Here is a 12,999-nt window from a genome sequence, read left to right as displayed (position 1 = left end):
GAGCCTTAGTCCACGAGTCTTTTTTATTTATGGATGTATTTAATACAGAGAATGTATTTGGGGAGTGTTTCACTCTTATAAATACAGAGAATGTTCTTGGTGAGTATTTACTCTACTTGCTCTTATGCAGCCCAAGATTCTCGATCCCATTTAATGAGCTTTGAGGGGGTATTTATAGTGTTTTTGGTGGGGTGATCCCTAGAATTATCCTTACAAACGTATCTGTAAGTATCCATAAAGTTGGGCATTTCCAATGAATATACCATGGGTAATGCATGGTCAAATCCCTAGGTGCTGTAGGGCTTTTATGTGGAATGTCCTTATTACCTTTTGTCTGATGTGACTCTTCACAATGTAGCCGTCGGTAGACTTAAATGATCATTACTTTGTAGCTTCTGGTTGGAGGTTGTGCCGTCATACTTTATTGCGTGTAGCAGTCCCAATACGCTTCCTCCCATGCGGCATTAAATGCGACTTGATTGCTCAGGAGAAACCTGACACGTTGCGGAGATGCCTTAACGTTACTTCGAGCTTCCGGGAGCATATGGGGTTCCATATGCCTTCTCCTGGAAGCCACCTTACAGCATAAAGACTTAGCAAATATTTTGGATTGTACATTGCTTGATCCACGTGTCCTTGTTTGGTTGGTCCACGTATATTGGGAAAAATTAGGGGCAACATTTACCCCCCAAGCCTTGTTTATTTGAAAAAATAAAACAAGGCTTGCTCAAGTGCTTCCGGTTGACTCCTCGGTTTCCTGACACGAGCTTTGAGCGCGTGAGGGTGTATTTAATGATGGCCTTTAATGCAGCAATTCACTTTTTGCAGAGGTCGATTCGTTTCACGCCCATTGATTGATACGGCGCATTAATGGTGTCAGACGGATACTCAAACGTTTCCACCGCCTTAATTGCAAACCAATCTGGTTTGTTGATTTCTGAGAATTCGAATCGTGCGCTTCCCCCACCGTTCGATTGGTAGGTGATGACGCCTGTTCCTCATGCAGCTTTGCCTATAAAAGCCACCACCTTTCCTTCATTTCGGTTACTTCCCATTTCTTGCCAACTTTGCTCAAATTTCCTAGAGAGAAATAATTTTCAGACCCAGAAAAACACCTTTGAACACTTTGCAAATTTCTCCAGTTCTTCTTCGTTTGTTACTGTCAGTCCTTCTTGTCTTCATTTGATTCACAGCAGGACCCCCAGTCTCAACACTTCATTGTAAGTTCCTTGCACTCTTTGCTTCATTATTAATATGCATGGCATGTTGTTACTTATCTGCTAGTTCTTTTCTGGGTTTGTATTCGAAGTTTCTGGAAATGCAAATATTTAGATCCTTCATATAATCGGTTTGAGTTCACTGCTCTAGTGATAGGATTACTGTTGTCACGCATTTGTTGTTATTTTTTGTAGAAGACCATACGTTCTTCGTATAATGGTCGCTTAGGGCATAGGATGGATTGTTTTCCTTCTGCTTTCTGCCTTTTCTTTTTCTTTAGTGCGCAATACCGTCTTTTGTGAATTTATCGCACCCGACTCTTGTCCAGGGAATCCTCTTAAGGTTTTCTGTATGACAGGTGTCCGGAGGGGGCCTCTTTCCAGCAGTTAGGGGACCCCCATTCCCTTTTTCTTGGTTTAGGGTTTGGTATGGGGCCTAACTGCTGGAATCTTAACTCTTTTTACAGAATCAAAACATGTCTGCTTCTGGCTCAAAATCATCTAAGAAGAGCGGTAAGCGCCTGGCTACCCTCGAGGAGGTCTCCCTGGGTCCTGTTGCCCAGGAGGGGTACAAGTCTCGGGCGACCGAATGGGAGGCGGCCAAGCTTCACTCCACTCTAACTTGTCCCCATCAACTGGAAAACATTGTGGAGGTAGCTGGAATCAAGCCTTCCACATCCGGGACCTACCACCGGCCACCTCGTGATGCGGAGACGCCCAATCATAACTACGGCGGCTTTGGGGCCTGAAGCCAGACGCATTTGATGGGCGGGGCCATGCTTCCTCTCCAAGATTATTTTGTTAATTTCTTAGTTTTTGTCGGCCTTGCGCCATACCAACTTATTCCCCAAGCATACCGCCTGCTTTCAGGCTTATTTATTTTTTACTCCGCCCAGGGATGGGGTTCTCCCCGCCCGGCGGAGATATTGTATTTTTATGAACTTGTTTTTGTCCCCAAGAAGGGGGAAAAACTTAAGGACGGTTTTTATGGGTTCCGGGCCCACCCTGCCAATGAAGGGGTGGTCCCGTATAATAGGCAAACTCATATTAAGGAGTATCGCCATCGTTTTTTCTTCTCCTCCGGGTTCCGGGCAGTGGACCATCCGGAGCTCTTCACTGAGTGGGTCAGGATTCCTCCTTACCAACGGACCGCCCCTACTCAGGTCTTTCTTCGGAGAGCCCAGGCCTTTGCCTCTTATGACCGGGCTGATCTTGACGTCGGGGGCCTGATCACTACGGAGAACTGCAGGAAGGCAAAACTCATCCATCCGCACCAATCCATGGAGGACTCTAATCTTTCCCGGGTTATCTGTCCCAACGTGAGGGCGCCGGTCGCGGAGAAGACCTTCCGGGATGAGATCATCGCCACTGCCGAGAAGAAGTACCAGGAATATCTCTACCGGAAGGCTCAGGAGAAGGCATACTCTAAGGCCCAGGCAGCTTCCGGGAGACCACTTCGCGTGGGGAGCCCGGTCGAGAGAAGAAGCCAGGCAATCGCCGGGAAGCCCCTTCATATTAGGGACTCAGCGGAGAGAAGGGCTCCCAGGCCACAGCCTTCGGCTCAGGAGCCAAACACTGGGGCTCCTGGTGCCAGCACTTCCGGCTCCGGTGTTAAGTCTCCTTTAGCAGTTCATTATGTCCCTTCTGTTGGCGAGTATGCCAGTCTTAGGCCTGTAGGGTTCGATGAGCGTCTTTATTGGTTTAGGATGCCCTCGACCCAGTGGGGAGACCATTTGAAGGAGTTTTATTTTTCCAACTTAGGAGATTTCCTAGGTCGGTCCCGGATGGGTTCTGGTCCTCCGGAGCCCGTTCCCTTAGGCCATTCAGCTTATATTACATCCAGTTGGTTCCGGCCTTCGGACAGCTATCTCGGAGATGATGCTGTCAGCATCAAAATTCGAAACTTTGCTAGGGCCGAATTAGAGAGTCAGGGTAGGACTAGCTTGCTTGTCATATCTGAGTGTTGGTGGTTTCCCACGGATGTTCTAACACTTGCTTTCTTTCTTTTGTTGTAGCAGGTGCTTCCATGGACGCCATTTTGGCCGAACTTGCCGGAGTTCACACTCCTGAGGCTCCTCCTCCCTTTACTTCTTCCCAGATGGCCCCCCCTCTAAAGATTTCTTCCAGTGCTCTTCCATACACTATTGACTTAGTGGATGACGAGGAGGTGCTCCCGGGAGAAGGTCAAGAAAAGCAATGGGGCTTTTCTGAGGAAGTTGAAGAAGGTGAAGGAGGGAACCGGGCTCTTCCTGAGGAAGCTGAAGAAGGTGAAGAAGAGCAAGAGATTGCTCTGATTCGCAAACTTAAAGGCAAAATGATTGCCCAGGAGGAGCCCAAACGGCCACGGAGAGCTGATACTCCGGCCCACGGTCTCGATGGCGGGGTCTCTCCCATGGAGGAACATACTGCCCCTCCCAATATTGTGCTGACTCCGGTTCCTGGAGACGAGGCGAGACAGGAGCTCCGGATAGCTAAACACAACTACGCCATGGAGGAATACTCCCGGGGGTATGCTGAGGTGGAAGCCCTTGAAGGGTCTTGCGAGTTGAGATGCAAAATACTCTTAACAACCCGGAATACCAGAATCCGTGGGATCTAAATTTGGACCCCCTGTCGGACTGGTTCGGTCGTTTCCTCAGGCCCACCTTAGCTCCCTTTGCTGCGAAGATGACTGGCGAGTTTGCGTCCCAGCTTACTCGGTGTGCACCTAAGTGGTTCGCTGCTTGTGCATCCTTGAACTCCATCTTCCAAGTCCAGAACCGTAGCCACTCTCTCACTGTGGTAAGTGTTTTGTAGTTTGCTTTTCCCCTTATTGTTTTCTTTTCTGGAGATTCTTACTTATACTTGCATTATTTTTTAGCTTGCTGCTGAAGCCGGCCGTCTCTCCAAGAACATAATCAACCATGGCTTCGTAATGTCTGATTTTGGGGACATGGACGAAGTCAGGAAGATTCTTCAGGATCTTACTGCTGAGAGGCGGCTTTATCAGGAGGCTGCCGAGCGCCGGGAGGCCGCTGCCAAAGCTAATGAGGAAGAGGCTAAGCGGAGGGAAGCGCAGGCGGAGGCAATGATCCGGGAGGAGGCTCTGCAAAGAGATAGGCTGGAGGCCGGCACCAGGAGGAGCTGAGGACGGAGGGTGAAGCCACTGCAAAGGCCAGGCGGGAGCTTCGGGAGGCCAGGGAAGCCTTGGATGAGATGGCTGCCAAGGTGAGGTCCTTAGAGGAAACTCACCAGGCCAACTTAGAATCCAGGGCCACTCTGGCCGCGGAGCTGAAGGAGCTCAGGGACTTCAAGGAACAAGCCTCAAAGAAGGCAAAAAGGGATGAGCTTCTTTCCCCCGTCTCCTGCAGCCGGTGCACCAAGCGTTTTGACGATAACGTCTTCAAGGCTTGCTCTACAAACGACCAGAACATCAAGCTTACCTTCTACCCCAAACTTGAGGAGATGATTGCCAAATTCCAGGAGAAGAAGAAAAAGCTTGATGCCATGGTGGAGGCACGCATCGGACCTCGTCTCCCTCCGCGTATCGATTAGGCCGCTCCGAGTTTGACCCAGTACAACCAGGATTTCACTCTCTTTTTTTTTTTGTTTTATATATATATTTGTTTATTTACAGCTATTTTTCTTTTATTTAAGACAATATCTATATAGCTGTTTTATTTAAAGGGGAGACAATTTCTAAGGCCTGTCCCCGGGCCATTTGTATATATTTAGACCTGCCTTTTAAGGCTAGGATTTTTACATTTATACATGATCTCTTTTGATTCACATATTTTTCTTTTGGACCTGTCCTTTGGATCAGGATGTTTATACTTATGCTTCTTTTTTTTTTTTATTTTTGTGCATACTCTTTTTGACCTGCCCTTTGGGTTAGGATATTTTACTTAGTTTGTTTTTTATCTGTCCGTGCGGTATACCCTAGTACCCCCCCTGAGTGGCATAGAAACTTTGTTTTTAAGGCACTCAGTTTTATTTAACATGCGGAGGCTGTATACATTTAGACGGTACAAACTCTTTAAACAAAATCTAAGTTATATTTTTGGCTATTGGTAATATTTTCTGAGGTGATCGGCATTCCAGGCCCTTTGGACAATGGTTCCATCCATCCTTTTTAGCTTGTAAGTGCCTGAGCCAATTTCGTCCTCGATTTCATATGGTCCTTCCCAATTTGGCCCAAGTACCCCCACTCCGGGTTCTTGGGTGGCTGGGAAGACTCTTCTTAAGACCATATCCCCAATAGCAAATTTTCTGTTTTTAACCTTGGAGTTAAAATACTTGGTCACCTTCTTTTGATAAGCCGCCATCCGTATTTGAGATTCGTCCAGGAGTTCTTCAACTTGATCCAGGGCTTCTTGAAGCAAAGCCTGATTTGCGACTGGATCGTAAGTCGTTCTCCTGTGGGACGGGAATAACGTTTCTACTGGGACCATGGCTTCACAACCGTACGCCATTGAAAAAGGCGAGTGACCGGTCGTGGTTCTGGGGGTCGTTCGGTAGGCCCATAACACTCTTGGCAACTCTTCAGGCCAGTTGTTTTTGCAGGCTAGCAGCTTTTTCTTCAGGGTGACCTTTAGGATTTCGTTGACTGCTTCCGCTTGACCGTTTGTTTGAGGTCTGGCCACCGTGGAGAAGCTTTTAACTACTCTGTGTTGGTTGCAGAAGTCAGTAAATTCTTCGCAATCGAATTGCTTTCCATTGTCAGAGACTATTTTGTGAGGTAGGCCATATCGACACACAATGTTTTTGATAACAAAGTCTAGTGCTTTTTTAGCAGTTATGGTCTTCATGGGCTCAGCCTCCGTCCATTTGGTGAAGTAGTCTACTGCTACTATTGCATACTTTACTCCTCCTTTTCTTGTTGGCAGCGACCCGATAAGATCTATTCCCCACACCGCGAAGGGCCAGGGACTAGTCATCAGGGTGATTTCATTTGGAGGAGCTCTTGGTATGTTCGCGAACCTTTGACACGAGTCACACTTTTGGACGTAGTCTATACAATCTTTTTTCATTGTTGGCCAGAAGTATCCCTGTCTCAATATTTTCTTTAAGAGACTGGGTCCTCCCGTATGATCTCCACAGAACCCTTCGTGGACCTCTAGCATGATTTGTCTAGCTTCAGGGTCCGATACACACCTTAAATAAGGCATGCTGAGTCCTCTTCGGTAGAGAATTTGATCCATCATTACATAACGATGAGCCTGGTACTGAATCTTCCGAGACAGTGCCCTTTCTTGGGGCAACTCACCTTTTTTTATGTATTTTATGATGGGGACCATCCAGCTGGGTTCTTGCCCGACCGTTATTGTGGCCTCTTTTCTTTTGATGCTTGGCTCTGCCAAGCGCTCCACTGGTACTACCCCCAACTCTTTGATTTCGCTGTCTGAAGCTAACTTAGCCAGACAGTCCGCGTGAGCATTCTTTTCCCGGGGGATTCTTTCTATTTTGTAGTCCGTGAACTCGTGGAGCAGCTCCCGGACTATTGTTACATACGCGGCCATTCGCTCGCCACGTGTTTGGTATTCTCCCGATATCTGGTTTACGACCAGTTGGGAATCACTATAGACTTCCACTATTTTGGCTCCTACAGCTTTTGCTAATTTCAGCCCTGCTATTAGGGCTTCATATTCGGCCTCATTGTTTGAAGCTGCGAAGTCGAACCGCAGGGCCGCCTGGAGTCGCAGTCCGGTTGGTGATATCATCGCCACTCCGGCTCCGGACCCATTTTCATTGGAGGCTCCATCCACAAATACTCTCCATGTGGGGATTGGTGGTACCGGCATATTCGCGGTTGCCTTGGCTTCGTTGCATTCAGTAATGAAATCCGCCAAGGCTTGGCCTTTTATAGAAATTCGAGGCATGTAGTGCAAGTCAAATTGACTTAGCTCCATTGCCCACTTGAGGAACCTTCCGGATGCTTCAGGTTTTTGGAGGACTTGACGGTGCGGGTGGTTGGTTACTATCTTGATCGGATGTGCTTGGAAGTATGGCCTCAATTTCCTCGAGGCCATCAGGAGGCAAAAGACCAGCTTTTCGATGATGGGGTACCTCGTTTTGGCTCCTATCATGCGCTTACTGACATAGTACGCAGGATGCTGAGTTTTCTCTTCTTCCCGGACTAGGGCAGCGCTGACCGCGTGTTCGGAGACAGCCAAATATAGAAATAGGTCTTCTCCGAGAACGGGTTTTGACAGGATAGGAGGCTTGGCCATGTGCTCTTTTAGTTTTTTGAATGCCTCCTCGCACTCGTCCGACCATTCAAACTTTTGACACTTCTTCAGTATGTTGAAGAAGGATATGCACTTGTCCGTGGACCGTGAGATGAAGCGGCTTAGGGCAGCTACCTTTCTGGTGAGGCTCTGCACATCTTTATGCTTTCTTGGGGATGGCATGCTCAGGAGAGCTTGGATTTTTTCCGGGTTTGCCTCAATCCCCCTCTGGCTGACGATGAAGCCCAGGAACTTCCCTGACTTGACCCCAAAGGTGCATTTCTTTGGGTTGAGCTTCATGCCGTCTCTCCGGACTACTTCGAAACATTCCTCTAAGTCACTTGTATGGCTGTTGCATGCTTTGGACTTGACGAGCATGTCATCTACATAAACCTCCATATTTCGTCCCAGGAGGCCTTTGAACATCCGGTTGACCATTCTCTGGTAGGTTGCTCCGGCGTTTTTCAGTCCGAAGGGCATGACTAGGTAACAGTATACCCCCTTATCGGTCCTGAAGCTAGTGCACTCCTGGTCTGCCATATGCATCTTTATTTGATTGTACCCAGCATAGGCGTCCATGAAGGATAGTAGTTTGAATCCAGAAGTGGCGTCTACCATCTGGTCGATCCAGGGCAGCGGGAAGCAGTCCTTCGGACAAGCTTTGTTTAGATCAGTGAAATCTATACAAACTCGCCAAGTCCCGTTCGGCTTGGGTACCAGGACCGGATTGGCTAGCCACTCCGGATAGTATACGTAGCGGATCATGCCGTTGGTCAAAAGTTTATCCACCTCTTTCTCCAGAGCCTTGGCTTTCATCGAGTCGAGCGGGCGTCGCTTTTGTTGGACTGGCGGCATGTCCGGATTGACGTTGAGTACGTGGGTATTGACATGAGGGCTTATGCCAGTCATGTCTTCTTGGCGCCATGCAAAGATGTCGATGGCGCCCTTCAGTGTTTTTATTATTTTCTCTTTTTCCTCCGGATCTAGGTTCTTTCCCAGCCGGAGTACCTTGGTGGAGTCGAGGTCGCACACTGATAATTCCTCGACATCCTCCATTGGTTCAACAATTCTTTCGGACCCCACACGGGGGTCTAACTCATCTTCTTCAGCCACTTCTGGCTCAATGGATTCCCGGACCATCAGTACGGGCAGGTGGGTTACGAAATTGTAACATTGCCTTGCTTCCCCCTGGTTTCCTCTCACCGTCCCGATCCCAGCTTCCTGGGTAGGGAACTTCAGGCACAGGTGCCGAATGGATGTGACTGCGCCAAAATCTACCAAGGCCAGTCGGCCGAGGATCGCGTTGTAAGCAGTTGGACAGTCCACCACCACGAAAGTGCAGTATTTAAATGTGCTCTAGGGGGTGTCTAGGGCACAAGGTGACTGGGAGCCTTACTTTTCCCATTTGGATAAGTGTTGTCCCATTAAACCCTGTGAGTTGGGACCCACTGGGCGAGAGGTCTCGATGCGTCAAGCCTATTACGGTGAAGGCCTCCTTGAAGAGTAGGTTCACGGAACTTCCATTGTCAATTAAGACTCTGGCCACCACTTTATTAGCGATGGGGGTCTCTATGACCAATGGGTCATGATGAGGGAAGCGCACCGTCTTGGCGTCTTCTTCCGTGAACGTGATGGGTTGGTCCATCAGCCGGGGCCTCTGAGCTGGGAGTTGAATAACCTCCTAAACCTCATTGTGTTTTACGGCCCCTGTGTATCGTTTGAGCTCCTTGCGAGTAGTTCCTCCGATATGGGGACCTCCGGAGATCATGGCTACCCTCTCGTTAGGTCTCGGCGGCAGACCAGGGACGTGCTGGGCGTCGCCTGCGGGAGCAGTTGGAGCTAACGCTCCTGCTGTACTCCCCGGTGTTCCCTGAGGCACACCCATAGTCGCCTGGCCCGGATTAAGGTGAGGCAGCCTATTTTTGATCCACTCATAGAGGTGGCCCAAGCGGATTAGGTTTTCAATCTCGTCCTTGAGATTCTTGCATTCATTGGTGCTATGACCAATGTCGTTGTGGTACTCGCATCTTTTGCTCGGATCTCTCCAGGAGCTATCCTTGTACAACGGTTGTGGTCTCCGGTAGTGTGTATTTTGCCTAGTAGCAAAGTACACACGCTCTTGGGAGTCCGACAGCTCCGTTTATTTAGTGTACTGGGGAGTGTACCCCCTTTTCTGGCGCTTCTCCCCCGTTCGGGTGCTGACCTTGGAGGACCTTTTACTCCTCGAGCCCTGGGAAGGGCCTGCCAGGCCAGCAGTCGGAGCAGAGTGCGAAGGAGTTTGTCCATTAATTCCGGATGGGTTGCCGAAATGGGATGACACTGGCGCCAAGGCCTGGCCCTGACTGTATCTCGGGGTGGCAGAGAATTGTATGCCGCTTGTTTGTGGAGTTGCGGTCGGGGCAGTACCCGAGGGCGATACTCCGGGCTTGTACCCTGCTATCCCGGCGGGATAGTATCCTCCATAAGCCACTATTTGGGCTTCTTCGAGGTTGATATATTTTTGAACTCTCTTCTGGAAGTCCTGAAGGCTAGCAGCTCCTTCTTGGTGTAGTTCATTCCAGAAAGGAGTCCCCGTACGGATGCCTGCTTGGAGAAGCGCAAGCTATTGTCTGTCGTCAACTTTCTTGGTTTTCGAGGCTTCCTCTCGGAACCTCTTTATATAGTTTTTCAAGGTCTCGGTGGGCAGTTGCTTGATGTTAGTCAAGGCACTGACCTCCAGGTTGACCTTTCTTGCTGCGACAAACTGTCTCCAGAAATTGGTCTGTAGCTTTTTCCAACAGCCCACGGATCCTGGTTCCAGCTTCTTGAACTTTTTCTCCGCGGACCCACTTAGAGTAAGTGGGAAGCACATACATTTGGCGTCATTGCTGACTCTCATGACCGTCATGACACGGTTGAACCGTGATAAGTGGTCGCTAGTATCGGAGTTCCCGGTATAAGCTGCCATTTCGGGCATCTTGAAGTTCTTAGGGAGTTCCGCCTCCAGAATGTTCTTAGCACATGGCTCCCGGTCCTCGCTATCTGAGTCGGAGTCGTCCCCTTTCTGCCTTCGGGAGACTCAGGCAATGTCTTTTCGAAGTATGGCAAGTTCCGCCATAATTCCTTCATTTAACGTACCCGTGGAGACCGCGGGTCCGTATCTTTTTTGGTCAAGGTGATCCCGGAGGTCACCTTGGTTCCCATTGATTTGATTTCTCAGCTCAACGAGAGGACACCTCTGTCCTCTTCTTCCTCTACCCCCGGGCTCTTGGTGCACGGAAACGCTTTTTCGGTCCTCTCGATCCTGAGGGCCAAAGCTCCCTTTTTGAGGCTTGCCCCTTTGCGGACCTTTCCCTTTAGGGAAATCTGAGCGGACCTTTCGCGGATCCTGTGCCTTTTTCTTTCGCGCTGGGGTAGAGGTAGGGTTTTTGTTTGGTTCCCTTCAGCAGGGTACCTTATAGGGCTAGGCTCCCTACACTTCTGCTGTTGGGAACTAGGCGAGGACGTCTCTGGTTCCTTCCCAAGTCCAGCAGTCATTGCCTTGGGATGCATGTGAATGCCAGCCGCCTCCATGGCTTTTTGCATGGCCAGCATCACTTCTTGCATTTTCTGGTTTTGTACTTTCTGAGCTTCGATCTCGGCTTCGTGATCGATAGCTTTTTGTCTGAGAAGCACCAACTCTGAGTAACTACCTTTGTCGTAGGCATACTCATCGAGGTTTCCCTCGTAGTCATCATCTGGGATTCCTTCTTCTTCCTCGGAACCCTTGGCTGCTCTTGGACTACATCTTCCTCATTTGGGTCTTGAGCATCTTCTAGAGGGCGAGGCTGACGAGTACTTCTAGTCTCCACCATGTTTGTGAAGTCAAGTGTTCGTTTACAGTGGCTTTCTACAGCTCTCAATGAAAGCACCAAAATGTTGACCGAGGTTTTCGGCAACTAATAAAATATTATAAAGTTAGAGAGCTGTAAGAAAATTAGAGAAGGATTTTTACGTGGTTGGGGCGTTAATGAGCCTTAGTCCACGAGTCTTTTTTATTTATGGATGTATTTAATACAGAGAATGTATTTGGGGAGTGTTTCGCTCTTATAAATACAGAGAATGTTCTTGGTGAGTATTTACTCTACTTGCTCTTATGCAGCCCAAGATTCTCGATCCCATTTAATGAGCTTTGAGGGGGTATTTATAGTGTTTTTGGTGGGGTGATCCCCAGAATTATCCTTACAAACGTATCTGTAAGTATCCATAAAGTTGGGCATTCCCAATGAATATACCATGGGTAATGCATGGTCAAATCCATAGGTGCTGTAGGGTTTTTATGCAGAATGTCCTTATTGCCTTTTGACTGATGTGACTCTTCACAGTGTAGCCGTCGCTAGACTTAAATGATCATTACTTTGTAGCTGCTGGTTGGAGGTTGTGCCGTCAGACTTTATTGCGTGTAGCAGTCCCAACACGCTTCCTCCCATGCGGCATTAAATGCGACTTGATTGCTCAGGAGAAACCTGACACGTCGCGGAGATGCCTTAATGTTACTTCGAGCTTCCGGGAGCATATGGGGTTCCATATGCCTTCTCCGGGAGCTACGTCCTGGAAGCCACCTTACAGCATAAAGACTTAGCAAATATTTTGGATTGTACATTACTTGATCCACGTGTCCTTGTTTGGTTGGTCCACGTATATTGGGAAAAATTAGGGGCAACAGTAGGTAATTTGCTTTCAATTAATCTATACAATTCAAACTCAATCAATACATACAAAGTCTATCTAGTTAATTTCCTAATAACCACTGCTTATCATCATCATTGAGCTTGTTAGGCAGCCCCAAAATCCTGAGTTTACTCTCTTGTTGGACCCGTTGGATGATGACTCTTGTATGCCACAGTTTTTGATGCCAAAATACATCATTTCTGGCTTTCCAGATATGGTATACCAGCCCAGCAAGAACAGTCTTCAAGACACTTCTTCTGGCAGTAGGTATTGTTTTGTTCTTGCTGAAACTCTTTGCTAGCTGCTGCATATTTGTTGTAGTCGATCTCCATTGCAGCCAAATCTTTAGCCCTTGTAAACAGTTTCGGCTATACTCACATTCAAAGAATAAATGGTTGCTTGTTTCCTCTTCTTGTCCACAAAGCAAACATGTCGAATCGATGGCTGTGTTGTATTTGCCTATCCTTTCTTTGGTGTTCAATCTTCCCCAACACACAAGCCAAAGAATAAACTTGTGTTTGGGAATGATGAATCTATCCCAAACAATCTTGGACCAAGAAGTCTTATCCCTGCTTTCAAAAAGAATTTTATAAGTATGTTGAATTGTATGCCTCTTCTGTACAAAACCAACAACATCCACCTTTTGCTTCAACCTGTTCTTCACTCCTACAATTTTTTTCCATGACCAGCAGCAATCCATAGGTGGATCATAGTCCCACCAACTACCATGTTTCAAATATACATTATGAATCCACTTAACAAAGAGGCAATATTTCTTACTTGCTATGTCTCAAACATACCTTCCCATAGCTGCAATATTCCATTCTTTGATGTTTCGAAATCCAAGCCCTCCTGTAGATTTGGTTTGACAGATATTGTCCCAAGCA

The sequence above is a fragment of the Cannabis sativa genome, chromosome 2 (assembly GCF_029168945.1).
Source record: "Cannabis sativa cultivar Pink pepper isolate KNU-18-1 chromosome 2, ASM2916894v1, whole genome shotgun sequence".
NCBI classification, from domain to species: Eukaryota; Viridiplantae; Streptophyta; class Magnoliopsida; order Rosales; family Cannabaceae; genus Cannabis; species Cannabis sativa.
Note: the sequence above shows the minus strand (reverse complement) of the source record.